At 49.5% G+C, this 21044-nt stretch overlaps 1 long non-coding RNA gene across 1 annotated transcript; it reads right to left on the bottom strand.

Moving 5' to 3' along the window:
• Positions 1 to 2096: 2096 nt before the first annotated feature.
• LOC124029470 lies at positions 2097 to 15170 on the bottom strand. Its single transcript, XR_006837775.1, has 4 exons — positions 14963 to 15170; positions 11139 to 11179; positions 4274 to 4332; positions 2097 to 2215 (listed from the first exon to the last, which is right to left on the bottom strand). It is a non-coding gene; the product is annotated as an uncharacterized LOC124029470 (long non-coding RNA).
• Between the last annotated feature and the right edge of the window lie 5874 nt (positions 15171 to 21044).

The raw sequence follows: 21044 nt of genomic DNA, 5'->3' as shown, positions 1-21044 counted from the left end.
CATTAGACCAATGTGTTACAGGCGACATCGGGAAGTGGCTGGGCTTAATTGTCTGCTTGACGCACTTTGCCTGGCCTTACGTGTGTGAGTGTGTCCTAGGCAACAGCGCTCAGCTAAAACAATGAATATCTATCCATTAGGTCGGGATAAAGATGTCGACCGGGGCAGGCGGTGAAACAGGAAGTGGGCAGCAGCTTTCAGAGGAAATCAATGACCGGCCACTCAGTAACAAGGACATGATGTGTCTTCTATAAGAGGACAACACTCACTAACAGGGACATGATGTGTCTTCTATAAGAGGACAACACTCACTAACAGGGACATGACGTGTCTTCTATAACAGGACAACACTCACTAACAGGGACATGATGTGTCTTCTATAACACTCACTAACAGGGACAATGTGTCTTCTATAACACTCACTAACAGGGACATGACGTGTCTTCTATAACACTCACTAACAGGGACATGATGTGTCTTCTATAACAGGACAACACTCACTAACAGGGACATGATGTGTCTTCTATAACACTCACTAACAGGGACATGATGTGTCTTCTATAACAGGACAGACAACACTCACTAACAGGGACATGATGAGTCTTCTATAACAGGACAACACTCACTAACAGGGACATGACGTGTCTTCTATAACACTCACTAACAGGGACATGATGTGTCTTCTATAACACTCACTAACAGGGACATGATGTGTCTTCTATAACACTCACTAACAGGGACATGATGTGTCTTCTATAACAGGACAACACTCACTAACAGGGACATGATGTGTCTTCTATAACAGGACAACACTCACTAACAGGGACATGATGTGTCTTCTATAACAGGACAACACTCACTAACAGGGACATGATGTGTCTTCTATAACAGGGACATGATGTGTCTTCTATAACAGGACAACACTCACTAACAGGGACATGATGTGTCTTCTATAACAGGGACATGACATGTCTTCTATAACAGGACAACACTCACTAACAGGGACATGATGTGTCTTCTATAACACTCACTAACAGGGACATGATGTGTCTTCTATAACAGGACAACACTCACTAACAGGGACATGATGTGTCTTCTATAACACTCACTAACAGGGACATGATGTGTCTTCTATAACAGGATGTAACAGGGTGCAGGCCAAGACCCTGAGGACAGGGACTAACAGGGTGCAGGCCAAGGCCCTGAGGACAGGGACTAACAGGGTGCAGGCCAAGGCCCTGAGGACAGGGACTAACAGGGTGCAGGCAAAGGCCCCGAGGACAGGGACTAACAGGGTGCAGGCCAAGGCCCTGAGGACAGGGACTAACAGGGTGCAGGCCAAGGCCCGAGGACAGGGACTAACAGGGTGCAGGCCAAGGCCCCGAGGACAGGGACTAACAGGGTGCAGGCCAAGGCCCCGAGGACAGGGACTAACAGGGTGCAGGCCAAGGCCCCGAGGACAGGGACTAACAGGGTGCAGGCCAAGGCCCCGAGGACAGGGACTAACAGGGTGCAGGCCAAGGCCCCGAGGACAGGGACTAACAGGGTGCAGGCCAAGGCCCCGAGGACAGGGACTAACAGGGTGCAGGCCAAGGCCCCGAGGACAGGGACTAACAGGGTGCAGGCCAAGGCCCCGAGGACAGGGACTAACAGGGTGCAGGCCAAGGCCCCGAGGACAGGGACTAACAGGGTGCAGGCCAAGGCCCCGAGGACAGGGACTAACAGGGTGCAGGCCAAGGCCCCGAGGACAGGGACTAACAGGGTGCAGGCCAAGGCCCCGAGGACAGGGACTAACAGGGTGCAGGCCAAGGCCCTGAGGACAGGGACTAACAGGGTGCAGGCCAAGGCCCTGAGGACAGGGACTAACAGGGTGCAGACCAAGGCCCTGAGGACAGGGACTAACAGGGTGCAGACCAAGGCCCTGAGGACAGGGACTAACAGGGTGCAGACCAAGGCCCCGAGGACAGGGACTAACAGGGTGCAGGCCAAGGCCCCGAGGACAGGGACTAACAGGGTGCAGGCCAAGGCCCCGAGGACAGGGACTAACAGGGTGCAGGCCAAGGCCCTGAGGACAGGGACTAACAGGGAGCAGACCAAGGCCCTGAGGACAGCCATTGGGGACACGTGTGTGTTAGTTCAGAAGGGGGAGAAATACAATACCTGTCCATTAGTCAAAATCTTCTTTAGCTCTGCAGAGGACTTCTTTAGACTGGGACTGAAAAATGACAACATCTGGGTTCAGTCAAAAGACACAGACTACAGAGCAAAGGTGTGATGTCGACACTATAGTCTACAGTACCAGTCAAAAGTCTGGAGACACCTGCTCATTCTCAGCTTTTTCTTTATTTTTTCTACATTGTAGAATAACAGTGAAGACATCCAAACTATTAAATATCGCATATGGAATCATGCAGTAACCCCCCAAAAAAGTGTTTGTCAAAGTAACCACCCTTTGCCTTGACGACAGCTTTGCACACTCTTGGCATTCTCTCAACCAGCTTCATCTGGAATGCTTTTCCAACAATCTCGAATGAATTCCCACATATGCTGAGCACTTGTTGGCTGCTTTTCCTTCACTCTGCAGTCCAACTCATCCCAAACCATCTCAATTGGGTTGAGGTTACGTGATTGTGGAGGTCAGGTCATCTGATGCAGCACTCCACAGCCTGGAGGTGTGTTGGGTAATTGCCCTGTTGAAAAACAAATGATAGTCCCACTAAGCGCAAACCAGATGGGATGGGATGGCTTATCGCTGCAGAATGCTGTGGTAGCCATGCTGGTTAATTGTGCCTTGAATTCTATATAAATCACTGACAGTGCCACCAGCAAAAGAACACCCACACCATCACACCTCCTCCTCCATGCTTCACGGTGGGAACCAAACATGCGGAGATCATACGTTAACCTACTCTCCATCTCACAAAGACACAGCTGTTGAAAACAAAAATCTCAAATTTGGACTCATCAGACCAACTGACATATGTCCACCGGTCAAATGTCAATTTCTCGTGTTTCTTTAGCCCAAGCAAGTCTCTTCTTATTGGCGTCCTTTAGTAGTGGTTTCTTTGCAGCAATTCAACCATAAAGGACTGATTCACACAGTCTCCTCCGAACAGTTGATGTTGAGATGTGTCTGTTACTTAAACTCTGTGAAGCATTTATTTGGGCTGCAATTTCTGAGACTGGTAACTCTAATGAATGTATCCTCTGTAGCAGAGGTAACTCTGGGTCTTCCTTTCCTGTGGCGGACCTCATCAGAGCCAGTTTCATCATAGCGCTTGATAGTATTTGTGACTGCAATTGAAGAAACTTTCAAAGTTCTTGAAATGTTCCAGATTGACTGACCTTCATGTCTTAAAGTAATGCCGGACTCTCGTTTTGCCTATTTGAGCTGTTCTTGCTAATATGGACTTGACTACCTTCTGTACACCACCCCTATTGAAATGCATTCCAGGTGACTACCTCATGAAGATGGTTGAGAGAATGCCAAAAATGTGCAAAAATTACAGCTTCAAAATTGGCATTCTCTCAACCAGCTTCATGAGGTAGTCACCTGGAATGCATTTCAATTAACAGGTGTGCCTTGTTAAGTTAATTTGTGGAATTTCTTTCCTCCTCCTCAATGCATTTGAGGCAATCAGTTGTGTTGTGACAAGGTAGGGGTGGTGTACAGAAGGTAGCCCTATTTGGTAAAAGACCAAGTCCATAGTATGGCAAGAACAGCTTAAATAAGCAAAGAGAAAGGCAAAGGGAGGCTACTTTGAAGACATGTTATTTCATAGTGTTTATGTCTTCACTATTATTCTACAATGTAGAAAATAGTTTTAAAAAATAAAGAAAAACCTTTGAATGAATAGTTTTGTCCAAAATTGACTGGTACTGTACATAGATACCGAGATATTCAAAAACACTGTCTGAGAAGCACAATCATCTATCCATCCACCAACACACTCATTCACCCATCTATCCATCCACCAATGCACTCATTCACCCATCGATCCATCCACCAACACACTCATTCACCCATCTATCCATCCACCAATGCACTCATTCACCCATATATCCATCCACCAACGCACTCATTCACCCATCTATCCATCCACCAATGCACTCATTCACCCATATATCCATCTACCAACGCACTCATTCACCCATATATCCATCCACCAACACACTCATTCACCCATCTATCCATCCACCAATGCACTCATTGCATCCATGGCTCCTCCATCCACCCCCAGGCAGTTGGGCCTTAACCCTCCAGACTCCTCACCTATTGTTGGGCATAGAGCCGATGGCGGCGGGGGAGCAGTCATTGGGCCTTGTGTTCACCTGCAGCCAAAAAGAGACAGAGACAATAAGTTGGCAAGGCCAACAGACAGCCAGGCAGGCAGCAAGCACACAGGCCTTCTAATGAACCCATTGACTGACTCAACACAACACAATCTCTCTCTCTTGCTCTCTATTTCTCTTAGTTCAAACTGAGGGTTAATTGACTTTTGTTAGAGAGAAAGAGAGAGAGAACCAGGAAGACAGGAGAGAGAACGAGGAAGACAGGGAGAGAGAGAGAGATAGAGAACGAGGGAGACAGGGAGAGAGAGAGAGGAGAGAGAACGAGGGAGACAGGGAGAGAGAGAGAGGAGAGAGAACGAGGGAGACAGGGAGAGAGAGAGAGAGAGAGAACGAGGGAGACAGGGAGAGAGAGAGAGGAGAGAGAACGAGGGAGACAGGGAGAGAGAGAGAGGAGAGAGAACGAGGGAGACAGGGAGAGAGAGAGGGAGAGAGAACGAGGGAGACAGGGAGAGAGAACGAGGGAGACAGGGAGAGAGAGAGAGAGGGAGAGAAACGAGGGAGACAGGGAGAGAGAGAGAGAGAGAGAACGAGGGAGACAGGGAGAGAGAGAGAGGAGAGAGAACGAGGGAGACAGGGAGAGAGAGAGAGGAGAGAGAACGAGGCAGACAGGGAGAGAGAGAGAGGAGAGAGAACGAGGCAGACAGGGAGAGAGAGAGAGGAGAGAGAACGAGGGAGACAGGGAGAGAGAGAGAGGAGAGAGAACGAGGGAGACAGGGAGAGAGAGAGAGGAGAGAGAACGAGGGAGACAGGGAGAGAGAGAGGAGAGAGAACGAGGGAGACAGGGAGAGAGAGAGGAGAGAGAACGAGGGAGACAGGGACAGAGAGAGGAGAGAGAACGAGGGAGACAGGGACAGATAGAGGAGAGAGAACGAGGGAGACAGGGAGAGAGAGAGGAGAGAGAACGAGGGAGACAGGGAGAGAGAGAGAGGAGAGAGAACGAGGGAGACAGGGAGAGAGAGAGAGGAGAGAGAACGAAGGAGACAGGGACAGATAGAGAGGAGAGAGAACGATGGAGACAGGGAGAGAGAGAGATAGAGGAAAGAGAACGAGGGAGACAGGGACAGATAGAGGAGAGAGACCCAGGGAGACAGGGACAGATAGAGGAGAGAGAACGAGGGAGACAGGGACAGATAGAGGAGAGAGAACGATGGAGACAGGGACAGATAGAGGAGAGAGAACGAGGGAGACAGGGAGAGATAGAGGAGAGAGAACGAGGGAGACAGGGAGAGATAGAGGAGAGAGAACGATGGAGACAGGGAGAGAGAGAGATAGAGGAGAGAGAACGAGGGAGACAGGGACAGAGAGAGGAGAGAGAACGATGGAGACAGGGAGAGAGATAGACTATGGGAGGAGCATCGATGAACAAACGGATTGAAAGACTCACATTAGGAGGAAAAGTACCATCTCTCTAGGAAATGTACTTCTGTCCAGCTCTGCATGGGTATGGTGGGGTTTTACACCAAGACCCAGCACACCCGGATTCAACCCAGGTTCAACAGAAACCAGAGGGAAACGGGGTGGTCCCTCTAAAAATAACTTGTTTAATTGGGGTCCACAGGTCACCGTGTTTGGTCCACTAAGGCAGGGATTCTCTTTTTTAATTAGTGCCTAGAGAAGACCTCATTTAAATGTACAGTATCTTGTTCCTCATTTTCTAGAGCCAATTAATTTGAGATGAAACATGATCGAAGGGTTTCAACATCATCTATGGAGAAACAAAGATTCCACCTTTAAGGAGATTCCCCATCAAAACACTGTCAACAGGAAGCCTTGACGTAAATGTTAGGTAAAATACAGGTACAGCGATTTCAGCATTTCAAGGGAAGCCCGGCCCTACGATTAAAACACAACACAATGTAGTCTTAATAGAATGGAACATGGATTTAACAATGACCTAGAGACACGGTTGTCAGCTTGGTTAACCCATTTAAGACATTGTAATTAGCAGAAGGGTTTCAATAGCTAACATATGAGCAGAACATGAAGATGGAGAGTCCGGGGTGTTTCTGAATGGGGGTTTCTGGGTAATGACCATTTCATGGTCGGGTGAAAAAGTCTTTCCTCCGTGGTGCTGCTTGACTTACTTGGTCTAACCCTGCTCATCTTCAACATCCAATCAGATGTGTGAAAATTGAGGGGACCATGATGCATTGGGGGGCAGCTTAGAATATAATACCCTGCTCTTAGCCGCCCATCACAGAGTAACCAAATGAGTACTGGGAGCTGAATAAGGAGAGAGAGCGAGAGAGAGAATGAGAGAGAAAGAGAGAGATGAGAATGAGAGAGATGGAGAGAGAGATGAGAATGGGAGAGATGAGAGAGATGAGAATGGGAGAGAGAGATGGAGAGAGAGATGAGAATGGGAGAGATGAGAGAGATGAGAATGGGAGAGATGAGAGAGAGATGAGAATGGGAGAGATGAGAGAGAGATGAGAATGGGAGAGATGGAGAGAGAGAAGAGAATGGGAGAGATGGAGAGAGAGAAGAGAATGGGAGAGATGGAGAGAGAGAAGAGAATGGGAGAGATGAGAATGAGAGAAGAGAGAGATGAGAATGAGAGGAGAGAGATGAGAAGAGAATGGGAGAGATGGAGAATGAGAGAAGAGAATGGGAGAGATGAGAATGAGAGAAGAGAGAGATGAGAATGAGAGAAGAGAGAGATGAGAATGAGAGAAGAGAGAGATGAGAATGAGAGAAGAGAGAGATGAGAATGAGAGAAGAGAGAGATGAGAATGAGAGAAGAGAGAGATGAGAATGAGAGAAGAGAGAGATGAGAATGAGAGGAGAGAGAGATGAGAATGAGAGGAGAGAGAGATGAGAATGAGAGGAGAGAGAGATGAGAATGAGAGGAGAGAGAGAGAATGAGAGAGAGATGAGAGAGAATGAGAGAGAGATGAGAGAGATGAGAGAATGAGAGAGATGAGAATAAGAGAAGAGAATGAGAGAAGAGAGAGATGAGAATGGGAGAGATGAGAGAGAGAGATGGAGAGAGAGATGAGAATGGGAGAGATGAGAGAGAGAGATGGAGAGAGAGATGAGAATGGGAGAGATGGAGAGAGAGAGAAGAGAATGGGAGAGATGAGAATGAGAGAAGAGAATGAGAGAAGAGAGATGAGAATAAGAGAAGAGAATGAGAGAAGAGAGAGAAGAGAGAGAGATGAGAATGGGAGAGATGGAGAGAGAGATGAGAATGGGAGAGATGGAGAGAGAGATGAGAATGGGAGAGATGGAGAGAGAGATGAGAATGGGAGAGATGGAGAGAGAGATGAGAATGGGAGAGATGAGAATGACAGAAGAGAGAGATGAGAATGAGAGAAGAGAGAGAGAGAATGAGAGAGAGATGAGAGAGAATGAGAGAGAGATGAGAGAGATGAGAGAATGAGAGAGATGAGAGAGATGAGAGAAGAGAGAGATGAGAATGAGAGAAGAGAGAGATGAGAATGAGAGAAGAGAGAGATGAGAAGAGAGAGATGAGAATGAGAGAAGAGAGAGATGAGAATGAGAGAAGAGAGAGATGAGAATGAGAGAAGAGAGAGATGAGAATGGGAGAGATGGAGAGAGAGATGAGAATGGGAGAGATGAGAATGACAGAAGAGAGAAGAGAGAGATGAGAATGAGAGGAGAGAGAGAATGAGAGAGAGATGAGAGAGAATGAGAGAGAGATGAGAGAGAATGAGAGAGAGATGAGAGAGATGAGAGAGATGAGAGATGAGAGAAGAGAGAGATGAGAATGAGAGATGAGAGAGAATGAGAGATGAGAGAGAATGAGAGATGAGAATGAGAGAGATGAGAGAATGAGAGATGAGAGAATGAGAGATGAGAGAGAATGAGAGATGAGAGAGATGAGAATGAGAGAGATGAGAGAATGAGAGATGAGAGAGAATGAGAGAGAATGAGAGAGATGAGAGAATGAGAGAGATGAGAGAGAGATGAGAGAGAGATGAGAGAGATGAGAGAGATGAGAATGAGAGAAGAGAGATGAATGGGAGAGGAGAATGAGAGAGATGAGAGAGAGATGAGAATGAGAGAAGAGAGATGAGAATGAGAGAGGAGAATGAGAGAGATGAGAATGAGAGAGATGAGAATGGGAGAGATGAGAATGGGAGAGATGAGAGAGAGATGAGAATGAGAGAAGAGAGATGAGAATGAGAGAGATGAGAGAGAATGAGAGAGATGAGAGAGATGAGAGAATGAGAGAGATGAGAGAGATGAGAGAAGAGAGAGATGAGAATGAGAGAAGAGAGATGAGAGAGAATGAGAGAGATGAGAGAGATGAGAGAGAATGAGAGAGATGAGAGAGGATGAGAGAGATGAGAGAGAATGAGAGAGATGAGAGAGAATGAGAGAGATGAGAGAGAATGAGAGAGATGAGAGAGAATGAGAGAGAATGAGAGAATGAGAGAGAATGAGAGAGATGAGAGAGAAATGAGAGAGAATGAGAGAGAAATGAGAGAGAATGAGAGAGAATGAGAGAGATGAGAGAGATGAGAGAGATGAGAGAGAATGAGAGAGATGAGAGAGAATGAGAGAGAATGAGAGAGATGAGAGAGAATGAGAGAGAATGAGAGAGATGAGAGGATGAGAGAGAATGAGAGAGATGAGAGGATGAGAGAGATGAGAGAATGAGAGATGAGAGAGATGAGAGAATGAGAGATGAGAGAGATGAGAATGAGAGAGATGAGAGAGATGAGAGAGATGAGAGAGATGAGAGAGATGAGAGAGATGAGAGAGAATGAGAGAGATGAGAATGAGAGAAGAGAGAGATGAGAATGAGAGAGATGAGAATGAGAGAAGAGAGAGATGAGAATGAGAGAGATGAGAATGAGAGAAGAGAGATGAGAATGAGAGAAGAGAGATGAGAATGAGAGAAGAGAGATGAGAATGAGAGAAGAGAGATGAGAATGAGAGAAGAGAGATGAGAATGAGAGAAGAGAGATGAGAATGAGAGAAGAGAGATGAGAATGGGAGAGATGAGAGAGAGATGAGAATGAGAGAAGAGAGATGAGAATGAGAGAGATGAGAATGAGAGAGATGAGAATGAGAGAAGAGAGATGAGAATGGGAGAGATGAGAATGGGAGAAGAGAATGAGAGAGATGAGAATGAGAGAGGAGAATGAGAGAAGAGAATGAGAGAGGAGAATGAGAGAAGAGAATGAGAGAGATGAGAATGAGAGAGATGAGAGAATGAGAGAGATGAGAGAGATGAGAGAGATGAGAGAGAATGAGAGAGAATGAGAGAGATGAGAATGAGAGAAGAGAGAGATGAGAATGAGAGAGATGAGAATGAGAGAGATGAGAATGGGAGAGATGAGAGAGAGATGAGAATGAGAGAAGAGAGATGAGAATGAGAGAAGAGAGATGAGAATGAGAGAGATGAGAATGAGAGAGATGAGAATGAGAGAAGAGAGATGAGAATGGGAGAGATGAGAATGGGAGAGATGAGAATGAGAGAAGAGAGATGAGAATGAGAGAGATGAGAATGAGAGAGATGAGAGAGAGATGAGAATGAGAGAAGAGAGATGAGAATGAGAGAAGAGAGATGAGAATGGGAGAGATGAGAGAGAGATGAGAATGAGAGAAGAGAGATGAGAATGAGAGAGATGAGAATGAGAGAAGAGAATGAGAGAAGAGAATGAGAGAGATGAGAATGAGAGAGATGAGAGAGAATGAGAGAGATGAGAGAGAGATGAGAGAGATGAGAGAGAATGAGAGAGATGAGAGAGAATGAGAGAGATGAGAGAGAAATGAGAGAGAATGAGAGAGATGAGAGAGATGAGAGAGAATGAGAGAGATGAGAGAGAAATGAGAGAGAATGAGAGAGATGAGAGAGATGAGAGAGATGAGAGAGAGATGAGAGAGAATGAGAGAGAATGAGAGAGATGAGAGGATGAGAGGATGAGAATGAGAGAGATGAGAATGAGAGAGATGAGAATGAGAGAGATGAGAATGAGAGAGATGAGAATGAGAGAGATGAGAGAATGAGAGATGAGAGAGAGAGAATGAGAGAGATGAGAGAGATGAGAGAGAATGAGAGAGAGATGAGAGAGAATGAGAGAGAGATGAGAGAGATGAGAGAGAATGAGAGAGAGATGAGAGAGAATGAGAGAGAGATGAGAGAGATGAGAGAGAATGACAGAGAGATGAGAGATATGAGAGAGAATGAGAGAGATGAGAGATGAGAGAATGAGAGAGATGAGAGAGAATGAGAGAGAATGAGAGAGAATGAGAGAGAGATGAGAGAATGAGAGATGAGAGGATGAGAGAGAAATGAGAGAGATGAGAGGATGAGAGAGATGAGAGATATGAGAGAGAAATGAGAGATGAGAGAATGAGAGAGAATGAGAGAGAATGAGAGAGAATGAGAGAATGAGAGAATGAGAGAATGAGAGGATGAGAGGATGAGAGGATGAGAGAGAATGAGAGAGAATGAGAGAGAATGAGAGAGATGAGAGAATGAGAGAGAATGAGAGGAATGAGAGAGATGAGAGAGATGAGAGAGATGAGAAAGAAAGGAATACAGCCACATATCTACATATATAAATACAAAGCGGAGAGAGGGTGTGTGTGTGTGTGTGTGTGTGTGTGTGTGTGTGTGTGTGTGTGTGTGTGTGTGTGTGTGTGTGTGTGTGTGTGTGTGTGTGTGTGTGTGTGTGTGTGTGTGTGTGTGTGTGTGTGTGTGTGTGAAAGAGAACCTTGACTTCAATTGACATTTCAATAAGTGGAACACAGCGTTACCAATCCATTTCGCCCCAACTTTTCTCCTGAAACAATTATTGAGATGGTACCTTCAGGCTGTGTATGTTCCGGATCCCTGGAGTCTTGCCGGCTGAAACAGTAATTGACTAAATTTTAGAACACATCACAGGGCCATTTACAAATGGTGCTGAAAAGGAATCGTTTAAAAAAGGCGAAATGAGGGTGAATCTGAAATTAGCTGTGCAGAAAAATGATTGAGATGTGGCTCTGGAGACCGAGAGAGAGAGAGAGAGAGAGACAGAGAGACAGAGAGACAGAGAGACAGAGAGACAGAGAGAGAGAGAGAGAGAGAGAGAGAGAGAGAGAGAGAGAGAGAGACCGAGAGACCGAGAGAGAGAGAGAGAGAGAGAGAGAGAGAGAGAGAGAGAGAGAGAGAGAGAGAGAGAGAGAGACCGAGAGACAGAGAGACCGAGAGAGAGACAGAGAGAGAGAGAGACAGAGAGACAGAGAGAGAGAGACAGAGAGAGAGAGACAGAGACAGAGACAGAGACAGAGACAGAGACAGAGACAGAGACAGAGAGAGAGAGAGAGAGAGAGAGAGAGAGAGAGAGACCGAGAGAGAGAGAGAGAGAGAGAGAGAGAGAGAGAGAGAGACCGAGAGACCGAGAGAGAGAGACCGAGAGAGAGAGAGAGAGACCGAGAGAGAGAGAGAGAGATAGAGAGATGGAGAGAGAGAGAGATGGAGAGAGAGAGAGAAATTAGGAAAATCTGGGTTTTTTTTCAGGCTCTGTTTATAAATGGGTTGCTGCTCGGCTGGAGGTGTGGAGGACTAGTGGCAGACATTTGTAGTTATGCTCTGTTTCAGTTACACATATGCAGCTAGATGGTGACGTGAAGTAACACCTGTACTGGATGAATACATGGGCTGTGGGGACCTCTCTCTCTCAGCTAGATGGAGACGTGAAGTAACACCTGTACTGGATGAATACATGGGCTGTGGGGATCTCTCTCTCTCAGCTAGATGGAGACGTGAAGTAACACCTGTACTGGATGAATACATGGGCTGTGGGGATCTCTCTCTCTCTCTCTCTCTCAGCTAGATGGTGACGTGAAGTAACACTTGTACTGGATGAATACATGGGCTGTGGGGAACTATGTCCAAACACTCTTTTCCAAGACAAACAGCTTAGTACATTAACATACTCCAAGTATTCAATAGAGCCGTATTGAACTCTGACCCTATGAGGTCCGGAGCCTGCTGGCTTTTCTGTCCTACCTGATAATTAATAACACACCTACCTGGTGTCCCAGGTCTACATCAGTCTAGATTAGAGGGGAACAATGGAAACATACAGTGGAACTGGTGTTGAGGTCCAGAGTGGAGTTTGAGGACAATAGCGCATTGTGTAATACCCTAACTCTTATCAACTGTGAACAAGACCCCAGTGACAGGCAAGGAACAACTCATTGTTTCATTGGTGAAACGGACCACACATCAACAACACTTTCTTTCTTAGTCGTGAAAACATTTAGAAAATGTATTAAAACACAAATGGAACATCCAATGCATTAGAGCTTTAGTGAGTTTTAGAGGGAAACGAAGCCACACTGCACATTTCCCTCAACACAATACCATTAAAGTCCATGTTAAAGGCTCTGTCAATTTTGATTGATTGCTTTGCAGTGGCTGTGTTGATTCTTTCCACTCATGGGCACCCACAGTTCTCTAGTCCTCTACCCAGAACCCACCACTTTCTCTCTACAGTCTTTCTCTCGCCCCAGCACCCAGCCTCTTTCTCTCTCGCGCCCCAGCACCCAGTCTCCCTCTCGCGCCCCAGCACCCAGTCTCCCTCTCTTGCCCCAGCACCCAGTCTCCCTCTCGCGCCCCAGCACCCAGTCTCCCTCTCGCGCCCCAGCACCCAGTCTCCCTCGCTCGCCCCAGCACCCAGTCTCCCTCGCTCGCCCCAGGCCCCAGTCTCCCTCGCTCGCCCCAGGCCCCAGTCTCCCTCTCGCGCCCCAGCCCCCAGTCTCCCTCTCGCGCCCCAGCCCCCAGTCTCCCTCTCTCGCCCCAGGCCCCAGTCTCCCTCTCTCGCCCCAGGCCCCAGTCTCCCTCTCTCGCCCCAGGCCCCAGTCTCCCTCTCTCGCCCCAGGCCCCAGTCTCTCGCCCCAGCCTCCCTCTCTCGCCCCAGCACCCAGCCTCTCTCGCCCCAGCACCCAGCCACTCTCTCTCTCGCCCAGCACCCAGCCACTCTCTCTCTCGCCCCAGCACCCAGCCACTCTCTCTCTCGCCCCAGCACCCAGCCACTCTCTCTCTCGCCCCAGCACCCAGCCTCTCTCTCTCTCTCTCGCCCCAGCACCCAGCCTCTCTCTCTCTCTCTCGCCCCAGCACCCAGCCTCTCTCTCTCGCCCCAGCACCCAGCCTCTCTCTCTCGCCCCAGCACCCAGCCTCTCTCTCTCCCCCAGCACCCAGCCTCTCTCTCTCTCTCCCCCCAGCACCCAGCCTCTCTCTCTCTCCCCAGCACCCAGCCTCTCTCTCGCTCGCCCCAGCACCCAGCCTCTCTCTCCCCCAGCCTCTCTCTCTCTCGCCCCAGCCTCTCTCTCTCTCGCCCCAGCCTCTCTCTCTCACCCCAGCCTCTCTCTCTCTCGCCCCCAGCCTCTCTCTCTCGCCCCAGCCTCTCTCTCTCTCGCCCCAGCCTCTCTCTCTCGCCCCAGCCTCTCTCTCTCTCGCCCCAGCCTCTCTCTCTCTCGCCCCAGCCTCTCTCTCTCTCGCCCCAGCCTCTCTCTCTCTCGCCCCAGCCTCTCTCTCTCTCGCCCCAGCCTCTCTCTCTCTCGCCCCAGCCTCTCTCTCTCTCGCCCCAGCCTCTCTCTCTCTCGCCCCCAGCCTCTCTCTCTCTCGCCCCCAGCCTCCTCTCTCTCTCTCGCCCCAGCCTCTCTCTCTCTCGCCCCCAGCCTCTCTCTCTCTCGCCCACCCAGCCTCTCTCTCTCTCGCCCCCAGCCTCTCTCTCTCTCCCCAGCACCCAGCCTCTCTCTCTCGCCCACCAGCCTCTCTCTCTCTCGCCCCCAGCACCCAGCCTCTCTCTCTCTCTCTCGCCCCAGCACCCAGCCTCTCTCGCTCTCTCTCGCCCCAGCACCCAGCCTCTCTCGCTCTCTCTCGCCCCAGCACCCAGCCTCTCTCTCTCTCGCCCCAGCACCCAGCCTCTCCCTCTCTCGCCCCAGCACCCAGCCTCTCCCTCTCTCGCCCCAGCACCCAGCCTCTCTCTCTCTCTCTCTCGCCCCAGCACCCAGCCTCTCTCGCTCTCTCTCGCCCCAGCACCCAGCCTCTCTCGCTCTCTCTCGCCCCAGCACCCAGCCTCTCTCTCTCTCGCCCCAGCACCCAGCCTTTCCCTCTCTCTCCCCAGCACCCAGCCTCCCTCTCTCTCGCCCCAGCACCCAGCCTCCCTCTCTCTCGCCCCAGCACCCAGCCTCCCTCTCTCTCGCCCCAGCACCCAGCCTCCCTCTCTCGCCCCAGGCCCCAGTCTCTCGCCCCAGCCTCCCTCTCTCGCCCCAGCACCCAGCCTCTCTCGCCCCAGCACCCAGCCACTCTCTCTCTCGCCCCAGCACCCAGCCTCTCTCTCTCTCGCCCCAGCACCCAGCCTCTCTCTCGCCCCAGCACCCAGCCTCCCTCTCTCGCCCCAGGACCCAGCCTCTCTCGCCCTAGCACCAGCCTCTCTCTCTCGCCCCAGCACCCAGCCTCTCTCGCCCTAGCACCAGCCTCTCTCTCTCTCGCCCCAGCACCCAGCCTCTCTCTCACCCCAGCACCCAGTCCCTCTACACAGCCAACATCCCTCCCCATCAATGAACTGTGATCTCATCGCAGAGCTTAGAAAACCAAGTTTGTAGTGATCAGAACACACACACACAAAAACAAACATACCTCGAGGAAATATCTGGAGAGGCTCAGGCAGTAGGCCATTCATCCGCTGCTCCTTCACATTATTGCAGTACTGAGGAGAGAGAGGAAGAGATACCCAATAATCATCAGTGAGGAAGAGGAGGATAGCGAATGTAAATCCCTTTTAACCAAATCTTTTCTCAACACCAGGGTGGTGAGTATAGCCTAGTCTACAACAAACACATGCTGTGTTGAAAGCTGCTGCAGGTAGAGTCTAGTGCCCTGTGGGCGAGTTAAGGAACGGCTGTAGCATCAACCTCCTCCTCTCCAGGTCATCAGCTCACCGAACAGTCGGTTAGACCCTGTTGGTATCTCGCGCACACACACACACACACACACACACACACACACACACACACACACACACACACACACACACACACACACACACACACACACACACACACACACACACACAGCCTTGGAGACTACTGCCAAAGCAACATTGCAATTCATGTTTCAGTTAACTAAACCATCTGTTAAAAAGTGTGCATGTGAGTGTGTGTTTAACCCCCCCTCCTTCTCTGGAGGGTTGAGACCTTTGGAAATGAACAGAGAGACCTTGTCCCTGACAATCAGACCCATAAGCACAGACGCAGATGGATACTTGAAGGGGCTAGAAATGTGTGTGACAGATTGTGGCTCAGTTTTTACCATGCGTCAGTCAGTGTATAAAAACCTAACAAACACTGATGTTTATACATTTCCAATCTAGTATAGATGTGCATATCACTCTAGATATTTAAATGTAGATGGGCAGGGCCAGCATGGAGTCAGAATGGATCTGAACGGCTCCCCAAGAGGCACAGCTGTTATTAAAAGGCCTATTTATCACTGTCAGCCTCTCCTCCAGGTCCCATCCCTCCACTTGCCCTCCGGTGTTGTCACTAGGCTGAACAGGAACAATGGGCCTAACACAGCAACATGCTCTCTCTCTCTCTCACACACCTTTAATTTTCCACTCGGCTACCCTATTGATTAAGACCGCAACAATTACCACCTAATCTTTTAAAAAGGTGTATTAAAAGACATTCCCCTTTGTTGGCCAATAACTAAACAGCGTCGGATCACAAATACCATCGCTCAGCCTAGGGGGACAGGAGAGAGAGAAGAGAGAGGAGAGAGAGAGAGGAGGGAGAGAGGAGAGAGAGGGGAGCGAGAAGAGAGGGGAGCGAGAAGAGGGGAGAGAGAGAGAGGAGAGAGAGAGGAGAGAGAGGGGAGAGAGAGAGGAGAGAGAGAGGAGAGAGAGAGAGGAGAGAGAGAGGGGAGAGGGAGAGAGGGAGAGAGAGGGGGAGAGAGAGGGGGAGAGAGAGGGGGAGAGAGAGGGGGAGAGAGAGGGGGAGAGAGAGGGGGAGAGAGAGGGGGAGAGAGAGGGGGAGAGAGAGGGGAGAGAGAGAGGGAGAGAGAGAGGGGAGAGAGAGAGGGGAAAGAGGAGAGAGAGAAGAGAGAGGGGAGCGAGAAGAGAGGGGAGCGAGAGAGGAGAGAGAGAAGAGAGGGGAGAGAGAGAGGAGAGGGGAGAGAGAGAGGAGAGGGAGAGAGAGAGAGGAGAGAGAGAGAGGAGAGAGAGAGAGAAGAGAGAGAGAGGAGAGAGAGAGGAGAAAGAGAGAGAGGGGAGAGAGGGGAGAGAGGGGAGAGAGAGAGGGGGGAGAGAGAGAGAGAGGAGAGAGAGAAGAGAGAGAGAGAGAAGAGAGAGAGAGAGAAGAGAGAGATAGCGGGAAGAGAGGAGAGAGCGCAGGCCCAGCCTGCAGGAAGCTCATCATCATTAGCAGACGAGGAGGGGGAACAGGAGAGCACGGGATGCAATTAGGGCTGCTACCTCCGGGGGCATACGATAGGAGGAGGAGGGAAATGGGGTCACGTGGTAGACGAGCTGACACGGGTCAGTCTTTAACTTTCACAACGGCGGCTCCAAGCCATTCAAGGTGCCGAGCAATGATTAGAGCTGCCTGGAAGACTGGCATGTCTCACAGGACTCGCATGCCGAAGGATGGTCCTTTTATTGATTTTTTGTCTGGCTTTCAAAATAAAAGTCCTTAGAGAGTCATACACAGAAGATGGTTAAAGATTGACATGATGATAATTAATCGATAGGTGCATATTAAATTCAAGGGTAGGGCTGGCACAATTACCGTATAAATTGTGTAACCGACGGTTACAGGTGAAGACAGTCATAACCATTAAAAGAACAGTGGACTGAAGACAGGACGGCCGGGCTTTGGTGCGGTTCAGTCCGTTCCTACGGTAACATGGACTTTTAACAATGGGATGGAACTTTGTTTCTCCTTGGTTTTGTAGCGAACAAGTCTTGGGTTGCCCAGACAACACTCCCCTCCCTGCAGCAGCAGCACACAGAAATACAATGAATAGAACTGGCTTGGAACCTCTAACTCTGGCAATTTGACTGGTAAACTCAGTACACTGGCGATGGCTGGTATTATGATGCATTAATTGCTATGGCAATGTAGAATGTTAATTCATATGATGTTAACTGATGTGGCTCATGCAATAGAATGTATTATTTCAGTAAAGTTGAATCAACAAATCACAGCACATATTGATGGGCAACCTTCCTGCTTTGCTCCTCGCAATGGCCACCTGGCCACCCATTATGCCATCATTGACTGGATGCCTGTTCTATTAATGATATATCTATGACAGCACACAGTAAAGAGCTGAGGAAAGGTTGAAAATGTGTTGTTTTTTTGCTATGAGACTAATCACAGTCACGTAGAGTTCCATGACCGTCACAGCCCTGTTGAAGTGTTTTACATGATTTGTTTGCCCTTTTAAATGGCCATTATATGAAATGAAATGGATGAAATGGTAGTTCATCACTCCTACTCTGAAACAGTGTCGAGGAGAGGTACCTAATGAATTCCCCCCCCTCTTACGCACCTAATACATTGGCCTCTCTTAATTCATATTAATTTTTCACAATGTCTATCCAGTCATCTGGAATTAACGACAGCCAGGCAGAAAGCACCTGAGTCTCTACGGAGGCCAAAGGGCCACAGCAGCGAACCAAAGAAGCCCATATGCTTTGAATATGAATACAAATGGATTGCTGAAATGCAGAACCCTTTGCATTAGACGCCCGTGAAGCCTGTCTGGCGTATATTATATACCTGTATTACAATTTTCCCTGGCAATCAGCAGCTTTTCTCCAGACACGCTCGTCCCGAGAGGAGCAGAAAGCCATTAAAGGGGGGCCCGAATTCCTTTACCGAGAGATTGGAGATTTGTTGTGCAGCATCCGAAAATATGTGGACGAAGCAATGTGTTTTTGTGTCGGTGGCGGTGGGGAATGTTGTGTCGTACGGAAAGCAAATATTTCAGTCAGTTTGGAGATGTGAAACATATATCTGGAGCAGGGAACGTGGGATTCAGCCAAGAACACACACCAACCAGGCGATAATCACACAGAGTGGCTCTCTGTTCCTGCTGAGATGAAATGAGCTCTTTCATTGATGAAGAGCCACTATGATAGAGAACTATTGAAAGCCACTTGTTTTAATGGCGAAAACACCAATTCATCGCATTTCACAAAGATTCACTGCATCTCAAGAGTAAATGTATCACATAACGTGACAAAAGAAGCAAAACCACTTGATTTCGTCATGATATATCTGATTCACTTCCCTCAGTGGTCAGCCTCATCTTTGCAGTCTGTGTGCTCGTGTCATCGTAGAGCTCAAAAAGTCAACTGCCAGACTTATGGTGAATTCACATGATCCATAATGGCTGAATCAGTCACGGTCAAACGTCTCCAATAAAACTCCATTAACTTCCCGCCTCGGCGTCCATCTTAAACCAAGTGTTCACTTGGCGAGGTTTAAGAGCCCAAACGGTCCACACAAATAGCTCATCCTGCCACATCAATATTTCTGCTCAACTTCTTCCTCAAACACAAAGTACCTTGCAACGGCTCACACACACACACACACACACACACACACACACACACACACACACACACACACACACACACACACACACACACACACACACACACACACACACACACACACACACACACACACACACACACGAGCCTTGGAGACTACTGACTACTGCCCTGCACATTGACTCAGTACTGGTACTCCTTGTATATAGCCTCGTTATTACCTCAGCTACATCGTACTCCTCCACATTGACTCAGCGCTGGTACTCCTCCACATTGACTCAGCGCTGGTACCCCTCCACATTGACTCAGCGCTGGTACCCCTCCACATTGACTCAGCGCTGGTACACCTCCACATTGACTCAGCGCTGGTACACCTCCACATTGACTCAGCGCTGGTACCCCTCCACATTGACTCAGCGCTGGTACACCTCCACATTGACTCAGCGCTGGTACACCTCCACATTGACTCAGCGCTGGTACACCTCCACATTGACTCAGCGCTGGTACACCTCCACATTGACTCAGCGCTGGTACACCTCCACATTGACTCAGCGCTGGTACACCTCCACATTGACTCAGCGCTGGTACTCCTCCACATTGACTCAGCGCTGGTACTCCTCCACATTGACTCAGCGCTGGTACTCCTCCACATTGACTCAGCGCTGGTACTCCTCCACATTGACTCAGCGCTGGTACACCTCCACATTGACTCAGCGCTGGTACTCCTCCACATTGACTCAGCGCTGGTACCCTCCACATTGACTCAGCGCTGGTACCCTCCACATTGACTCAGCGCTGGTACACCTCCACATTGACTCAGCGCTGGTACACCTCCACATTGACTCAGCGCTGGTACACCTCCACATTGACTCAGCGCTGGTACACCTCCACATTGACTCAGCGCTGGTACTCCTCCACATTGACTCAGCGCTGGTACCCCTCCACATTGACTCAGCGCTGGTACCCTCCACATTGACTCAGCTGGTACCCCTCCACATTGACTCAGCGCTGGTACTCCTCCACATTGACTCAGCGCTGGTACTCCTCCACATTGACTCAGCGCTGGTACTCCTCCACATTGACTCAGCGCTGGTACTCCTCCACATTGACTCAGCGCTGGTACTCCTCCACATTGACTCAGCACTGGTACCCCTCCACATTGACTCAGCACTGGTACCCCTCCACATTGACTCAGCACTGGTACCCCTCCACATTGACTCAGCACTGGTACCCCTCCACATTGACTCAGCGCTGGTACCCCTCCACATTGACTCAGCGCTGGTACCCCTCCACATTGACTCAGCGCTGGTACCCTCCACATTGACTCAGCGCTGGTACCCCTCCACATTGACTCAGCACTGGTACTCCTCCACATTGACTCAGCGCTGGTACCCCTCCACATTGACTCAGCGCTGGTACCCTCCACATTGACTCAGCGCTGGTACCCCTCCACATTGACTCAGCGCTGGTACCCTCCACATTGACTCAGCGCTGGTACCCCTCCACATTGACTCAGCGCTGGTACCTCCACATTGACTCAGCGCTGGTACACTCACATTGACTCAGCGCTGGTACACCTCCACATTGACTCAGCGCTGGTACACCTCCACATTGACTCAGCGCTGGTACACCTCCACATTGACTCAGCGCTGGTACACCTCCACATTGACTCAGCGCTGGTACACCTCCACATTGACTCAGCGCTGGTACACCTCCACATTGACTCAGCGCTGGTACACCTCCACATTGACTCAGCGCTGGTACACCTCCACATTGACTCAGCGCTGGTACACCTCCACATTGACTCAGCGCTGGTACACCTCCACATTGACTCAGCGCTGGTACACCTCCACATTGACTCAGCGCTGGTACACCTCCACATTGACTCAGCGCTGGTACACCTCCACATTGACTCAGCGCTGGTACACCTCCACATTGACTCAGCGCTGGTACACCTCCACATTGACTCAGCGCTGGTACACCTCCACATTGACTCAGCTCAGCGCTGGTACTCCTCCACATTGACTCAGCGCTGGTACTCCTCCACATTGACTCAGCGCTGGTACTCCTCCACATTGACTCAGCGCTGGTACTCCTCCACATTGACTCAGCGCTGGTACTCCTCCACATTGACTCAGCGCTGGTACTCCTCCACATTGA

This window comes from Oncorhynchus gorbuscha, unplaced genomic scaffold, assembly GCF_021184085.1.
Source record: "Oncorhynchus gorbuscha isolate QuinsamMale2020 ecotype Even-year unplaced genomic scaffold, OgorEven_v1.0 Un_scaffold_6478, whole genome shotgun sequence".
Taxonomy (NCBI): domain Eukaryota; kingdom Metazoa; phylum Chordata; class Actinopteri; order Salmoniformes; family Salmonidae; genus Oncorhynchus; species Oncorhynchus gorbuscha.
Note: the sequence above shows the minus strand (reverse complement) of the source record. Positions and strands in the feature narration are given on the sequence as shown.